Genomic DNA, 18,213 nt, shown 5'->3' with positions numbered 1-18,213 from the left:
TCTCTTCCTATTATTAAATACAGAAATATGTTTGTAACCAAAAAACAACGGCCAGAGTCTGAAAAACCTAACGAAGATATATTTTTAACAGAATTAAAAGATCATTTAAACGAAATCCATAATGAATCGGGACGATCCATTTTAGAAGGGGGAGAGTTATCCAGCCCGTGAAACGGTTCCATTTATGGAATTAATAAACAAATTTTTAAATTCAATCCCAGCTAAATTGCCTTTGCCTTTGTTTAAGATTCTGCCTCCGCCTTTTTCATTAACTTCGAGGGCCGCGCTTGACCGTCCGGCTAAGATAAATAAACCTATCGTAAAGTAAATAACAGCTTCCGTTCGAAGCCAAACTCTCACGCTCAAAGCCCAAAGTATTGCGTTCCGATTTTCAATCAAAATTGCATCGGTCAGCATAATTTAATTTCACAACGAGATGCGACAGTTTCAGCATAAGCTTTTATTTTAAACAAAAATCAAAGTTCTAGAAGCTTAAAAAAGAAAAAGCTTCTGGCCGAGGTTCGTTGGAGAAGATTTCAGAATTAAGAAGTTAGTCTTATTCGGATTGAAACCGCGATCGGTCAAATCTTAGAATCAAAAGTAAAAGTGTCTTGATGTAATAGTGAGTTAGTGAATTAAGGTTTATTACCAATAAAGAAAAATTATAAAATAAAAAATTATTTTTTTTAAATCAACCACAACGATCAAATTTAATTTGTATGTACATACACGTTTGTGAAAAAAAGTTACGCCACGCTAAATGCATCTATGTATGTATACACCCACCGGGAAAATTCCTCTGGAAAATAACATATTTTCAAGAGGTTTCTCCATAGAAGCGGAAGGGACTAAACCTCATTCACCCCTTACATTTCTTCCATCTCTGGTTTCAAAATACACGGGGGTGACACAAAAAGTAAGGGGGAAATGAGGTTTCTATCTGGATCTCTGGCAGAAGAATGCAGGACAAAATCCACTGGTTTTTCGACTTCCCGCATTATAGATTTTCCACACGTAACCAGTTATGGTTTTCCTCCACTTGCAATATCTGTTTTTCTACACCCTCCCAGTTTTGGTTTTTCCAGATCCTCGCAGTTTTGGTTTTGCACTGCTGTGCAGTATCTGATTTTCCACAATAAAAATCATGTTTTTTGTAATATTTGTTTGTGTATTTATTAATAATATTTACAATCGAAGCATTCCCGGGTTTTGCTTGGCCGAATGCAGTACTTAGATATCCATTTCTTGTCTGTCTTCTGAAAATATCAAACATAATTTAGATATGAATGTAAGACCAGGAATAATAATAAGAGTAATTACCATTGTTAGGTCTCCGCACAAAATTAAAGGATCTCTCCAGAAATTATGCCTGGTTTGCCATGGCCGATCATTTACCCTCTGTTCAGTTGTTTTATGTCGGGTATCTATATCAAAAACTATGAGAAGAAAAAATAAAATGTGACAAACGCAGGCGCAACACTTCTGGTCCCAAGAAGTCTCAGTCGGCCTGGCTGAAATAAATGTAATATTTTGATTAAGTTAAACAACTAAGTTAGTACTGAAGTACTATTTATACAACCATTTAATGAACACCTCACACCATTTACCACTGGTAAAGATTAAAAACATTTCAAGTGTCACTGAAATGCAGAATTTGTGTTGAAAAAAGCATCCGGAGGCGTATATTTATTAATGGCGAAAATATCTGTGATACTAACCTTTGTAACGCTGAAATAAAGGTTATAAAAAGACAAAATTCATTTTAACACTCACCATTTTATTGTTTTTTAGATTAAAATTAACTATTTTCACTTTTTTTTTCACTTTTCCCAACAAATTTAAAAATGATGTGACCCTGCATTATATTCTTGATAATACCATACAAAATGCAGATAAATGTGGGGTAAATTTCGTTGTAAAGTTGGGTCACACTTTGGCGCCGAATAAATATTTAAACAATACTTTTCAGGGACCGTAATCATTAAAGGTTACGTATATTATAGGTATATTAGGCATTTTTCGTGTTATTAATACTACCAACACGAATTTTTATTTTTTAACAACACTTAAAAATGGCTTAGGCCACGATCTGACGATCAAATTATTTTATTTCACAAAAAATGTTTAAAAATGTAAAAAACAACAATAGTTTTCTTTGTAATTTAATGTAATTCCTTGATAATTGTGATCAAATATTTTAATCGTCTTACCGTGGCTTTTCTCTATAATTTGGTTGAATCCCACATTCATCCTTATTATTATTTGAAAAATGTTGAGTAAAATAAATTAATATTATCATTATAGACATTATGATAATAATGTTATATAGTTTAATTTTTTTGATTAACAATTATTAATATTTTTTCTACGACTTTTAAAATTACTAAAAATTAAAACTAAATGTGAGAAACCAGTCTTTTGGTTTTGGTGAAAATCATAGGATTTTTGAATATTATAAGTTGGTGATTTTTTTGTTAAAAAATATTATAATCGTAGTGCCACAGAAATCACACAGCGCATAAATGGCCTGATACTGATGCTACTCAGAAACCCACCCTCATTTAGCGCTCAGAAATTATCTATCCCTACACCGCCGCCTGCAAAAAGGAACAGGATTTCAAGAACACAAAAACCAACTTCTCACATTCCCGCTGGGTAGCACCCCACCGGGAAAGTGAGAAGTTGGTTTTTGTGTTCTTGAAATCCTGTTCCTTTTTGCAGGCGGCGGTGTGGGGATAGATAATTTCTGAGCGTTAAATGGGGGTGGGTTTCTGAGTAGCATCAATATCAGGCCACTTATGCGCTGTGTGATTTCTGTGGCACTACGATTATAATATTTTTTAACTAAAAAATCACCAACTTATAATATTAAAAAATCCTATGATTTACACCAAAACCAAAAGACTTGTTCTCACATTTAGTTTTAATTTTTAGTAATTTTAAAATTCGTAGAAAAAATATTAATAATTGTTAATCAAAAAAATTAAACTATAAAACAATTATCATAATGTCTATAATGATAATATTAATTTATTTTACTCAACATTATTCAAATAATAATAAGAATGAATGTGGGATTAAAAAAAAAATTATAAAGAAAAGCCACGGTAAGACGATTAAAATATTTGATCACATTTATCAAGGAATTACATTAAATTACAAAGAAAACTATTATTGTTTCTTACATTTTTAAACATTTTCTGTGAAATAAAATAATTTGATCGTCAGATCGTGGCCTAAGCCATTTTTAAGTGTTGTTAAAATATAAAAATTCGTGTTGGTGGTATTGATAACCCGAAAAATGCCTAATATACCTATAATATACGTAACCTTTAATGATTACGGTCCCTGAAAAGTATTGTTTAAACGAAATATTTATTGGCGCCAAAGTGTGACCCTACTTTACAACGAAATTTACACCAAATTTATCTGCATTTTGTATGGTATTATCAAGAATATAATGCAGGGTCACATCATTTTTAAATTTGTTGAAAAAAGTGAAAAAAAGTGAAAATAGTTAATTTTAATCTAAAAAAACAATAAAATGGTGAGTGATAAAATAAATTTTGTCTTTTTATAATCTTTATTTCAGCGTTATAAAGGCTAGTATCACAGATATTTTCGCCATTAAAAAATATACGCCTCCGGATGCTATCTTCAACACAAATTCTGCATTTCAGTGACACTTGAAATGTTTATAATCTTTACCAGTGGTAAATGGTGTGAGGTGTTCATTAAATGGTTGTATAAATAGTACTTTAGTACTAACTTAGTTATTTAACTTAATCAAAATATTACATTTATTTCAGCCAGGCCGACTGAGACTTCTTGGGACTAGAAGTGCTGCGCCTGCGTTTGTCATATTTTATTTTTTCTTTTCATAGTTTTTGATATAGATACCCGACATAAAACAACTGAACAGAGGGTAAATGATCGGCCATGGCAAACCAGGCATAATTTCTGGAGAGATCCTTTAATTTTGTGCGGAGACCTAACAATGGTAATTACTCTTATTATTATTCCTGGTCTTACATTCATATCTAAATTATTTTTGATATTTTCAGAAGACAGACAAGAAATGGATATCTAAGAACTGCATTTGGCCAATCAAAACCCGGGAATGCTTCAGGCATTAAAAATTTGTAGTTCCAATGCTTCGATTGTAAATATTATTAAAAAATACACAAACAAATATTACAAAAAACATGATTTTTATTGTGGAAAATCAGATACTGCAAAGCAGTGCAAAACCAGTGCAAATTTTCACACACTAACGCATCTGCACACATACCCACCGGGAAAATTCCTCTGGAAAATAACATATTTTCAAGAGGTTTCTCCATAGAAGCGGAAGGGACAAAACCTCATTCACCCCTTACATTTCTTCCATCTCTGGTTTCAAAATACACGGGGGTGACACAAAAAGTAAGGGGGAAATGAGGTTTCTATCTGGATCTCTGGCAGAAGAATGCAGGACAAAATCCACTGGTTTTTCGACTTCCCGCATTATAGATTTTTCACACGTACCCAGTTATGGTTTTCCTCCACTTGCAATATCTGCTTTTCCGCACCCTCTCAGTTTTGGTTTTTTCAGACCCTCGCAGTTTTGGTTTTTGCACTGCTTTTCCACAATAAAAATCATTTTGTTTGTAATATTTGTTTGTGTATTTATTAATAATATTTACAATCGAAGCATTGGAACTAAAAATTTGTAATGCCTGAAGCATTCCCGGGTTTTGCTTGGCCGAATGCAGTTCTTAGGTATCCATTTCTTGTCTGTCTTCTGAAAATATCAAAAATAATTAAGATATGAATGTAAGACCAGGAATAATAATAAGAGTAATTATCATTATTACGTCTCCGCACAAAATTAAAGGATCTCTCCAGAAATTATGCCTGGTTTGCAATGGCCGATCATTTTCCCTCTGATCAGCTGTTTTCTGTCGGGTATCTATATCAAAAACTATGAAAAGAAAAAATAAAATATGACAAACGCAGGCGCAACACTTCTGGTCCCAAGAAGTCTCAGTCGGCCTGGCTGAAATAAATGTAATATTTTGGTTAAGCTAAACAACTAAGTTAGTACTGAAGTACTATTTATACAACCATTTAATGAACACCTCACACCATTTACCACTGGGAAAGATTAAAAACATTTCAAGTGTCACTGAAATGCAGAATTTGTGTTGAAGATAGCATCCGGAGGCGTATATTTTTTAATGGCGAAAATATCTGTGATGCTAACTTTTGTAACGCTGAAATAAAGATTATAAAAAGACAAAATTTATTTTATCACTCACCTTTTTATTGTTTTTTAGATTAAAATTAACTATTTTCACTTTTTTTTCACTTTTTCCAACAAATTTAAAAATGATGTGACCCTGCATCATATACTTGATAATACCAAAATGCAGATTTGGTATAAATTTCGTTGTAAAGTTGGGTCACACTTTGGCGCCGAATAAATATTTTGTTTAAACAATACTTTTCAGGGACCGTAATTATTAAAGGTTACGTATATTATAGGTAGGCATTTTTCGTGTTATCAATACCACCAACACGAATTTTTATATTTTAACAACACTTAAAAATGGCTTAGGCCACGATCTGACGATCAAATTATTTTATTTCACAGAAAATGTTTAAAAATGTAAATAACAACAATAGTTTTCTTTATAATTTAATGTAATTCCTTGATAAATGTGATCAAATATTTTAATCGTCTTACCGTGGCTTTTCTCTATAATTTGGTTGAATCCCACATTCATTCTTATTATTATTTGAAAAATGTTGAGTAAAATAAATTGATATTATCATTATAGACATTATGATAATAGTTATATAGTTTAATTTTTTTGATTAACAATTATTAATATTTTTTCTACGAATTTTAAAATTACTCAAAATTAAAACTAAATGTGAGAACAAGTCTTTTGGATTTGGTGTAAATCATAGGATTTTTGAATATTATAAGTCGGTGATTTTTTAGTTAAAAAATATTATAATCGTAGTGCCACAGAAATCACACAGCGCATAAGTGGCCTGATATTGATGCTACTCAGAAACCCACCCTCATTTAACGCTCAGAAATTATCTATCCCTACACCGCCGCCTGCAAAAAGGAACAGGATTTCAAGAACACAAAAACCAACTTCTCACATTCCCGCTGGGTTTTTTGGATATATTTATTTTGTGCGTGTGTGTGTACATAGCAGAGCAAATCATTGTTTGTTTTTATTTTTTACAAATCCAAAGTTTGTCGATAACTCAACATTTGAAAACTAATAAATAGTTTGCTGATTGGGCTTTTGCATTTTAAAAAACAGAAGCAATTTTAAGGAAAATTTCGACTGTAAAATTCAGCTTAATGGGATTTCTGTAAGGTCTAAAATTTAAAGTTTACTTAAGATTTGCGATATAATCGATTTTTTTTGGCTGTGGTATTTTCATTTTCCCCTTGCGCGGTCACACTTAAATTGCGACAGCAGGGCATACCTATGTACATACATACATGCGCCAGCAGAACATACATAAAAACATATGGGGAGGCGTGACGTCACATCAGGTTAGCCAAATTTTAAAATATTGGGGACTTGGTTAAGGATGCTGAATCTCCAAGAAATTTAAATGCAGTTATTTGCGGGTATGCCATAAGATTATGAACATCACATTTTTAAGCCATTTTAACAACATTTATAACAGAGAAATGGCAAAAGAAAGAATTAAAAAAAAAACCAATCGAATTTTGTGGCACTTTCGGATCGTTTTTTGTTCTACAAAGTACCCCTTACGCGGCTCCTAATTATTTTAGTAATTACTGTGATTTTTTTAGATTTTTATGTCAATCCGATCTAAGTGGAATTTGCTACTGACCGTTTTTTAGGGGTCGACCTTTATAATAGTTTAGATGGATGCGATCTAAGTAAAAGTAGTGAATTTTTATACCTTCTATCAGTTACAATGTTATCAATGCGATTTTAATTTGCGCGCACATGTACACTTGTTTGTAAATTGGAATTTGTTATTTTTAAATTTGTTGTTTTGAATGGAACAAAAACATTTGTTAAATAGTTAAAATAGAAAATAGTTAATTTTAATCTAAAAAAACAATAAAATGGTGAGTGATAAAATAAATTTTGTCTTTTTATAATCTTTATTTCAGCGTTATAAAGGCTAGTATCACAGATATTTTCGCCATTAATAAATATACGCCTCCGGATGCTATCTTCAACACAAATTCTGCATTTCAGTGACACTTGAAATGTTTATAATCTTTACCAGTGGTAAATGGTGTGAGGTGTTCATTAAATGGTTGTATAAATAGTACTTTAGTACTAACTTAGTTATTTAACTTAATCAAAATATTATATTTATTTCAGCCAGGCCGACTGAGACTTCTTGGGACTAGAAGTGCTGCGCCTGCGTTTGTCATATTTTATTTTTTCTTTTCATAGTTTTTGATATAGATACCCGACATAAAACAACTGAACAGAGGGTAAATGATCGGCCATGGCAAACCAGGCATAATTTCTGGAGAGATCCTTTAATTTTGTGCGGAGACCTAACAATGGTAATTACTCTTATTATTATTCCTGGTCTTACATTCATATCTAAATTATTTTTGATATTTTCAGAAGACAGACAAGAAATGGATATCTAAGAACTGCATTTGGCCAATCAAAACCCGGGAATGCTTCAGGCATTAAAAATTTGTAGTTCCAATGCTTCGATTGTAAATATTATTAAAAAATACACAAACAAATATTACAAAAAACATGATTTTTATTGTGGAAAATCAGATACTGCAAAGCAGTGCAAAACCAGTGCAAATTTTCACACACTAACGCATCTGCACACATACCCACCGGGAAAATTCCTCTGGAAAATAACATATTTTCAAGAGGTTTCTCCATAGAAGCGGAAGGGACAAAACCTCATTCACCCCTTACATTTCTTCCATCTCTGGTTTCAAAATACACGGGGGTGACACAAAAAGTAAGGGGGAAATGAGGTTTCTATCTGGATCTCTGGCAGAAGAATGCAGGACAAAATCCACTGGTTTTTCGACTTCCCGCATTATAGATTTTTCACACGTACCCAGTTATGGTTTTCCTCCACTTGCAATATCTGCTTTTCCGCACCCTCTCAGTTTTGGTTTTTTCAGACCCTCGCAGTTTTGGTTTTTGCACTGCTTTTCCACAATAAAAATCATTTTGTTTGTAATATTTGTTTGTGTATTTATTAATAATATTTACAATCGAAGCATTGGAACTAAAAATTTGTAATGCCTGAAGCATTCCCGGGTTTTGCTTGGCCGAATGCAGTTCTTAGGTATCCATTTCTTGTCTGTCTTCTGAAAATATCAAAAATAATTAAGATATGAATGTAAGACCAGGAATAATAATAAGAGTAATTATTATTATTACGTCTCCGCACAAAATTAAAGGATCTCTCCAGAAATTATGCCTGGTTTGCAATGGCCGATCATTTTCCCTCTGATCAGCTGTTTTCTGTCGGGTATCTATATCAAAAACTATGAAAAGAAAAAATAAAATATGACAAACGCAGGCGCAACACTTCTGGTCCCAAGAAGTCTCAGTCGGCCTGGCTGAAATAAATGTAATATTTTGGTTAAGCTAAACAACTAAGTTAGTACTGAAGTACTATTTATACAACCATTTAATGAACACCTCACACCATTTACCACTGGGAAAGATTAAAAACATTTCAAGTGTCACTGAAATGCAGAATTTGTGTTGAAGATAGCATCCGGAGGCGTATATTTTTTAATGGCGAAAATATCTGTGATGCTAACTTTTGTAACGCTGAAATAAAGATTATAAAAAGACAAAATTTATTTTATCACTCACCTTTTTATTGTTTTTTAGATTAAAATTAACTATTTTCACTTTTTTTTCACTTTTTCCAACAAATTTAAAAATGATGTGACCCTGCATCATATACTTGATAATACCAAAATGCAGATTTGGTATAAATTTCGTTGTAAAGTTGGGTCACACTTTGGCGCCGAATAAATATTTTGTTTAAACAATACTTTTCAGGGACCGTAATTATTAAAGGTTACGTATATTATAGGTAGGCATTTTTCGTGTTATCAATACCACCAACACGAATTTTTATATTTTAACAACACTTAAAAATGGCTTAGGCCACGATCTGACGATCAAATTATTTTATTTCACAGAAAATGTTTAAAAATGTAAATAACAACAATAGTTTTCTTTATAATTTAATGTAATTCCTTGATAAATGTGATCAAATATTTTAATCGTCTTACCGTGGCTTTTCTCTATAATTTGGTTGAATCCCACATTCATTCTTATTATTATTTGAAAAATGTTGAGTAAAATAAATTGATATTATCATTATAGACATTATGATAATAGTTATATAGTTTAATTTTTTTGATTAACAATTATTAATATTTTTTCTACGAATTTTAAAATTACTCAAAATTAAAACTAAATGTGAGAACAAGTCTTTTGGATTTGGTGTAAATCATAGGATTTTTGAATATTATAAGTCGGTGATTTTTTAGTTAAAAAATATTATAATCGTAGTGCCACAGAAATCACACAGCGCATAAGTGGCCTGATATTGATGCTACTCAGAAACCCACCCTCATTTAACGCTCAGAAATTATCTATCCCTACACCGCCGCCTGCAAAAAGGAACAGGATTTCAAGAACACAAAAACCAACTTCTCACATTCCCGCTGGGATTTTTTGGATATATTTATTTTGTGCGTGTGTGTGTACATAGCAGAGCAAATCATTGTTTGTTTTTATTTTTTACAAATCCAAAGTTTGTCGATAACTCAACATTTGAAAACTAATAAATAGTTTGCTGATTGGGCTTTTGCATTTTAAAAAACAGAAGCAATTTTAAGGAAAATTTCGACTGTAAAATTCAGCTTAATGGGATTTCTGTAAGGTCTAAAATTTAAAGTTTACTTAAGATTTGCGATATAATCGATTTTTTTTGGCTGTGGTATTTTCATTTTCCCCTTGCGCGGTCACACTTAAATTGCGACAGCAGGGCATACCTATGTACATACATACATGCGCCAGCAGAACATACATAAAAACATATGGGGAGGCGTGACGTCACATCAGGTTAGCCAAATTTTAAAATATTGGGGACTTGGTTAAGGATGCTGAATCTCCAAGAAATTTAAATGCAGTTATTTGCGGGAATGCCATAAGATTATGAACATCACATTTTTAAGCCATTTTAACAACATTTATAACAGAGAAATGGCAAAAGAAAGAATTAAAAAAAAAACCAATCGAATTTTGTGGCACTTTCGGATCGTTTTTTGTTCTACAAAGTACCCCTTACGCGGCTCCTAATTATTTTAGTAATTACTGTGATTTTTTTAGATTTTTATGTCAATCCGATCTAAGTGGAATTTGCTACTGACCGTTTTTTAGGGGTCGACCTTTATAATAGTTTAGATGGATGCGATCTAAGTAAAAGTAGTGAATTTTTATACCTTCTATCAGTTACAATGTTATCAATGCGATTTTAATTTGCGCGCACATGTACACTTGTTTGTAAATTGGAATTTGTTATTTTTAAATTTGTTGTTTTGAATGGAACAAAAACATTTGTTAAATAGTTAAAATAGAAAATAGTTAATTTTAATCTAAAAAAACAATAAAATGGTGAGTGATAAAATAAATTTTGTCTTTTTATAATCTTTATTTCAGCGTTATAAAGGCTAGTATCACAGATATTTTCGCCATTAATAAATATACGCCTCCGGATGCTATCTTCAACACAAATTCTGCATTTCAGTGACACTTGAAATGTTTATAATCTTTACCAGTGGTAAATGGTGTGAGGTGTTCATTAAATGGTTGTATAAATAGTACTTTAGTACTAACTTAGTTATTTAACTTAATCAAAATATTATATTTATTTCAGCCAGGCCGACTGAGACTTCTTGGGACTAGAAGTGCTGCGCCTGCGTTTGTCATATTTTATTTTTTCTTTTCATAGTTTTTGATATAGATACCCGACATAAAACAACTGAACAGAGGGTAAATGATCGGCCATGGCAAACCAGGCATAATTTCTGGAGAGATCCTTTAATTTTGTGCGGAGACCTAACAATGGTAATTACTCTTATTATTATTCCTGGTCTTACATTCATATCTAAATTATTTTTGATATTTTCAGAAGACAGACAAGAAATGGATATCTAAGAACTGCATTTGGCCAATCAAAACCCGGGAATGCTTCAGGCATTAAAAATTTGTAGTTCCAATGCTTCGATTGTAAATATTATTAAAAAATACACAAACAAATATTACAAAAAACATGATTTTTATTGTGGAAAATCAGATACTGCAAAGCAGTGCAAAACCAGTGCAAATTTTCACACACTAACGCATCTGCACACATACCCACCGGGAAAATTCCTCTGGAAAATAACATATTTTCAAGAGGTTTCTCCATAGAAGCGGAAGGGACAAAACCTCATTCACCCCTTACATTTCTTCCATCTCTGGTTTCAAAATACACGGGGGTGACACAAAAAGTAAGGGGGAAATGAGGTTTCTATCTGGATCTCTGGCAGAAGAATGCAGGACAAAATCCACTGGTTTTTCGACTTCCCGCATTATAGATTTTTCACACGTACCCAGTTGTGGTTTTCCTCCACTTGCAATATCTGCTTTTCCGCACCCTCTCAGTTTTGGTTTTTTCAGACCCTCGCAGTTTTGGTTTTTGCACTGCTTTTCCACAATAAAAATCATTTTGTTGGTAATATTTGTTTGTGTATTTATTAATAATATTTACAATCGAAGCATTGGAACTAAAAATTTGTAATGCCTGAAGCATTCCCGGGTTTTGCTTGGCCGAATGCAGTTCTTAGGTATCCATTTCTTGTCTGTCTTCTGAAAATATCAAAAATAATTAAGATATGAATGTAAGACCAGGAATAATAATAAGAGTAATTATCATTATTACGTCTCCGCACAAAATTAAAGGATCTCTCCAGAAATTATGCCTGGTTTGCAATGGCCGATCATTTTCCCTCTGATCAGCTGTTTTCTGTCGGGTATCTATATCAAAAACTATGAAAAGAAAAAATAAAATATGACAAACGCAGGCGCAACACTTCTGGTCCCAAGAAGTCTCAGTCGGCCTGGCTGAAATAAATGTAATATTTTGGTTAAGCTAAACAACTAAGTTAGTACTGAAGTACTATTTATACAACCATTTAATGAACACCTCACACCATTTACCACTGGGAAAGATTAAAAACATTTCAAGTGTCACTGAAATGCAGAATTTGTGTTGAAGATAGCATCCGGAGGCGTATATTTTTTAACGGCGAAAATATCTGTGATGCTAACTTTTGTAACGCTGAAATAAAGATTATAAAAAGACAAAATTTATTTTATCACTCACCTTTTTATTGTTTTTTAGATTAAAATTAACTATTTTCACTTTTTTTTCACTTTTTCCAACAAATTTAAAAATGATGTGACCCTGCATCATATACTTGATAATACCAAAATGCAGATTTGGTATAAATTTCGTTGTAAAGTTGGGTCACACTTTGGCGCCGAATAAATATTTTGTTTAAACAATACTTTTCAGGGACCGTAATTATTAAAGGTTACGTATATTATAGGTAGGCATTTTTCGTGTTATCAATACCACCAACACGAATTTTTATATTTTAACAACACTTAAAAATGGCTTAGGCCACGATCTGACGATCAAATTATTTTATTTCACAGAAAATGTTTAAAAATGTAAATAACAACAATAGTTTTCTTTATAATTTAATGTAATTCCTTGATAAATGTGATCAAATATTTTAATCGTCTTACCGTGGCTTTTCTCTATAATTTGGTTGAATCCCACATTCATTCTTATTATTATTTGAAAAATGTTGAGTAAAATAAATTGATATTATCATTATAGACATTATGATAATAGTTATATAGTTTAATTTTTTTGATTAACAATTATTAATATTTTTTCTACGAATTTTAAAATTACTCAAAATTAAAACTAAATGTGAGAACAAGTCTTTTGGATTTGGTGTAAATCATAGGATTTTTGAATATTATAAGTCGGTGATTTTTTAGTTAAAAAATATTATAATCGTAGTGCCACAGAAATCACACAGCGCATAAGTGGCCTGATATTGATGCTACTCAGAAACCCACCCTCATTTAACGCTCAGAAATTATCTATCCCTACACCGCCGCCTGCAAAAAGGAACAGGATTTCAAGAACACAAAAACCAACTTCTCACATTCCCGCTGGGATTTTTTGGATATATTTATTTTGTGCGTGTGTGTGTACATAGCAGAGCAAATCATTGTTTGTTTTTATTTTTTACAAATCCAAAGTTTGTCGATAACTCAACATTTGAAAACTAATAAATAGTTTGCTGATTGGGCTTTTGCATTTTAAAAAACAGAAGCAATTTTAAGGAAAATTTCGACTGTAAAATTCAGCTTAATGGGATTTCTGTAAGGTCTAAAATTTAAAGTTTACTTAAGATTTGCGATATAATCGATTTTTTTTGGCTGTGGTATTTTCATTTTCCCCTTGCGCGGTCACACTTAAATTGCGACAGCAGGGCATACCTATGTACATACATACATGCGCCAGCAGAACATACATAAAAACATATGGGGAGGCGTGACGTCACATCAGGTTAGCCAAATTTTAAAATATTGGGGACTTGGTTAAGGATGCTGAATCTCCAAGAAATTTAAATGCAGTTATTTGCGGGTATGCCATAAGATTATGAACATCACATTTTTAAGCCATTTTAACAACATTTATAACAGAGAAATGGCAAAAGAAAGAATTAAAAAAAAAACCAATCGAATTTTGTGGCACTTTCGGATCGTTTTTTGTTCTACAAAGTACCCCTTACGCGGCTCCTAATTATTTTAGTAATTACTGTGATTTTTTTAGATTTTTATGTCAATCCGATCTAAGTGGAATTTGCTACTGACCGTTTTTTAGGGGTCGACCTTTATAATAGTTTAGATGGATGCGATCTAAGTAAAAGTAGTGAATTTTTATACCTTCTATCAGTTACAATGTTATCAATGCGATTTTAATTTGCGCGCACATGTACACTTGTTTGTAAATTGGAATTTGTTATTTTTAAATTTGTTGTTTTGAATGGAACAAAAACATTTGTACACACACGAAAAGATTGACATCCCATACAAAAGTAGCGAAGTAACTTATTATTTTGCGATTCCACATTTGATTGATAATTATTAATTTTAAACTCTGCCAATTTTGCATTGGCTGAAAGAAAATGAATAATTTTATTTATTTTTAAGCACATTATCGACTTTCAAGTAGAAACCCTGCAAGCATTTTCTATCGACGTGTGACGTGTAGAAGATGAAAACGATCGTCCGCGATATCGCATTCGGATCGCCGAAGTCACCCCCGTCGGGAAGAACTGTTCCACTACGGCGGCACTTCTTTCCCAATTGGAAAATATGTTTTTTGTGCTTATTCTTCATGTTTATTCTTTCAACACATTTATTGAAATATATAGTTACAAAAGCATTGCGGCATGTAAGCACGGTCCATAAGCTGGTAGGAAATGATGTTGTATTATTTTATTTAATTCCAGTTCCGTGTTCCGTCTATGAAAATGCTTAAAACAACAAAAAAATAATTAATATTGTGCCATATAAAAATCGGAGGAGGTATTTACCTTTTATAATTAAATAAGTGGAGTATAGTTAAGTTTTCGGTTTGCCCAGAGTTTCACGCCAAGTAATTCCTTTTGCTTTCGGAGGACAGCCTTGTACACGCTTAAATCTCGATTTCTCCAATCACTTTAAGTTTTGATGTAAATAAATATTGTATTTTATTTATATTCCACCGGTATGTAATATTTAAAAAATAACGGGTTCACTCCGCATTTCATCACAAACACAGAAATGTAGAATAAATCGCACTGATCACAAAGAAATCTCGAAACGAACTGACGCTCGAATTCAAAATACAAAGTGCGTAGGTCAAAGAGAACAAAAGGGTAGTTTTCAGGTATAAAGAGAGAGCCAAGAGCGGACTGTACCCCAAAGACTTCAAAAAAATAAAACCAAATTCCTTTCTATTTTCAATTTAACTTCCAGAAGTGAATTGGAAGATGTTTTTTTCCCATTGGTTTTGTTTTTGTAAAATGTGTTCTATCTAGAGACCTGCACGAAACGATGCCGATGCCGATTCCACGAGTAAAAGTAATCAAGTTGGCGATGCCACGATTAATTTTTGTAATCATGTAATCGTGTCAAACGATGCCGAGTATACTCGGCATCGTAGAATCGTACGAGTAGCATCGTAGCATCGCCAACAAATTTCAAATTTGACATTTAAAAATAAATTTCAATAAAATTTTCTCTTCTTCTAAAGAATTCGCGGGTACATTTTTTTAGAATTCATGAATAGAAAAACCTAGTTAAAGACAACAAATCCATACGTGTTTTGGACATGGTCCTTTATTGATTCTTCTTCTTCCAAAGAATTCGCGGTCTCATTTTGTTTAAGATTTCGTGTATGTCGAGTTCAAAGACGGTAAAACATAAAAAAAAATTCTCTTGTTTCAAAGAATTCGCAGTCTAATATTGTCAAAGAGTTAATCTATGGTCTTAAGTAGATAGGACTAACAATTGTGAAATCTTGGGTATATTGGTTCCTCTTGTTCTGACAAAAATTTTGGTTGATTTTGTTTAATAAAAAAACACGAGTCAGATATGAGTAAAACGATGCCGATGCCTACGATTCTACGATGCCACGATTCCAGATTTGACAGTTGGAATCGGCATCGCCGAGTAGTAATAGAGTATATTTTTACTTACTCGTGCAGGTCTCTAGTTCTATCGCCTTTTCATCGCCCAAAAGTGTCTCAGAAGTTACTTCTTCGCGATCGCAAGCCTTTTTAGGTAGTCAAATTTGATCTATCGCCATTCTATCGTCCAGAAGTGCCTCAGAAGTTACTTCTTCGCGATTTGAACCTTTTTAGGTAGTCAAATGTGTTTTATCGCCATTCTATCGCCCAGAAGTGCCTCAGAAGTTACTTCCTCGCGATTTGAACCCTTTTTGTTTTTGTAAAATGTGTTCTATCGTCTTTCTATCGCCAAGAAGTGTCTTAGAAGTTACTTCTCCACGGTCGTAATCCTTTTTGTTTTTGTAAAATGTGTTCTATCGTCTTTCTATCGCCTAGAAGTGTCTTAGAAGTTACTTCTCCACGATCGTAACCCTTTTTGTTTTTGTAAAATGTGTTCTATCGTCTTTCTATCGCCTAGAAGTGTCTTAGAAGTTACTTCTCCACGATCGTGACCCTTTTTGTTTTTGTAAAATGTGTTCTATCGTATTTTAATCGTCCAGAAGTGACCAAGAAGTGACTTCTTCGCGATAGATGTATATTTTGTTTTTGTAAAATGTGTTCTGTCGTGTTTCTATCTTCCAGAAGTTACTAAGAAGTGACTTCTGGACGTTAGGCGATAGAAATATCGCCCGTTTGCTTGCAGGGTATGCATATGTACATACGTATTCGGTTAAAAGTTCGAATCTTAAGATTAATATTTAACTTGGAAACATTTTGGCTTTGTTTACAGAATTTGTAGTAATTTTTTATCTTCTTCCATGGTGAAAATTAATAAAGGCTCTTACTTCTGCTACAAAATGAAAAATATTTTTTGAAAATAAAACCTAAGCATTTGATCCAAAGGACTGACTATTGATCGAACATTCGAATCGAAATTCAAAACAAATTTTAACTTAAATTGCCCTTTTCCCCTCCCCCTTCCACACAGCACTACCCCTCCCCCTCGCCAGTTTTCTGGGCTGCTGCTGTCTCGGCCGTCGCTCTCTTGCCATCCGCTCTCTGGGTTATGCTCTCTCGGCAGGCTCCCACAAAATGCAACGCAAAAACTTAGGAAATCTAAATACATTCATTAAAAATAAAAAAAAAAAAATGTTAAAAAGTTAAAAAATTAAAATTAAGAATTTGGGCCATAGAATAACGATTGAGCCAAAAATCATCTTGATCGGAGCAACGGTTTAGATTTTGATTTTTTTTTTCTATCTATCTCCCTCGCACTCCCTTTAGCTGAGCAACGATTATAGTCGGGACACGAACCCGAGTACAGCGTTCTCTCTTGCTATCAGTTACAATGTTATCAATGCAATTTTAATTTGCGCACAAATATGTATACTTGTTTGTAAATTGGAATTTGTTGTTTTCAAATTTCTTATTTTGAATGAAACGAAAACCTTTGTACACACAGTAAAAGATTGGCATCCAATACAAAAACAGCAAAGTAACGTATTATTTTCAGATTCCACTTTTTCTGGGTTTCGCTCTCTCGGCAGGCTCCCACAAAATGCAACGCAATAACTTAGGAAATCTAAATAACCATTTACCGAAAAATCATCACGATCGGAGCAGCGGTTTAGATTTTTTAAATCGAAAAGTTAATTTTAAATGTAGCCTCCAAATTATGGGGGATATCGAAATTTCTTTTAGGTTTCTAATTAGGCCCTTTCAAGACCTACAATTCTGCAAAATCAAAATTTCAAAATTCCAACCACTTCAGAAGTTAAGCTTAAGTAAATCTAATGATTTTTTGCTCTAAATATGGATATTGGAGCTGTTTGGGGCCACTGGGGGGACATGTCGGACCTTAGTGGGCGCCTACGCCCCCAATGGAATACTGTGAAAAAATTTGGATGCTCTAGCTCTTGTGGTTTAGGCTGTGGTCGTATCCCCCTAAAAATCGGTCTTTCATTTTATAATCTTTAGAGATTCTAATCAAGGTGACAAATTAATGTGAAAACAAAAATACTGAAACCAAATATCAATGGTAAAATGCACTAATTTGGAATTCCCTTTCTTGATGTCTTTTCTTAAATTATTCAAATACATAAAGCAAAACATTGCTTCGCATATTTGTTTCCCTTATAATAGTTGTCTACTGTGGATACCTTCCAAAAACCCCCCGGTAGCAAATTCGCCAAGAGTATTTGGTTTGTACTTACCCATGTGCATAAAATTAGCTTTGCTACATTCTTAGGTAACTAATTAATAATCAAGAGTCAACATCTTTACAAAGAGTAAACATAACTCGGTTTAAATAGTTTAAAAATTGCATCTTTAAAAAACAAAAAATAGAAATAGAAAAT

The 18,213-nt window shown here is 32.7% G+C and overlaps 1 long non-coding RNA gene across 1 annotated transcript; it reads right to left on the bottom strand.

Annotated features, from left to right (window-relative positions):
- Nucleotides 1-1,147: 1,147 nt before the first annotated feature.
- On the bottom strand, nt 1,148-2,651 carry LOC138912530 (uncharacterized). Its single transcript, XR_011418076.1, has 2 exons — nt 1,580-2,651; nt 1,148-1,511 (listed from the first exon to the last, which is right to left on the bottom strand). It is a non-coding gene; the product is annotated as an uncharacterized lncRNA (long non-coding RNA).
- Nucleotides 2,652-18,213: the final 15,562 nt, after the last annotated feature.

Source organism: Drosophila takahashii, chromosome 2R (assembly GCF_030179915.1).
Source record: "Drosophila takahashii strain IR98-3 E-12201 chromosome 2R, DtakHiC1v2, whole genome shotgun sequence".
In the NCBI taxonomy this organism is placed as follows: Eukaryota; Metazoa; Arthropoda; class Insecta; order Diptera; family Drosophilidae; genus Drosophila; species Drosophila takahashii.
This window is presented reverse-complemented; position numbering and strand designations above follow the sequence as displayed.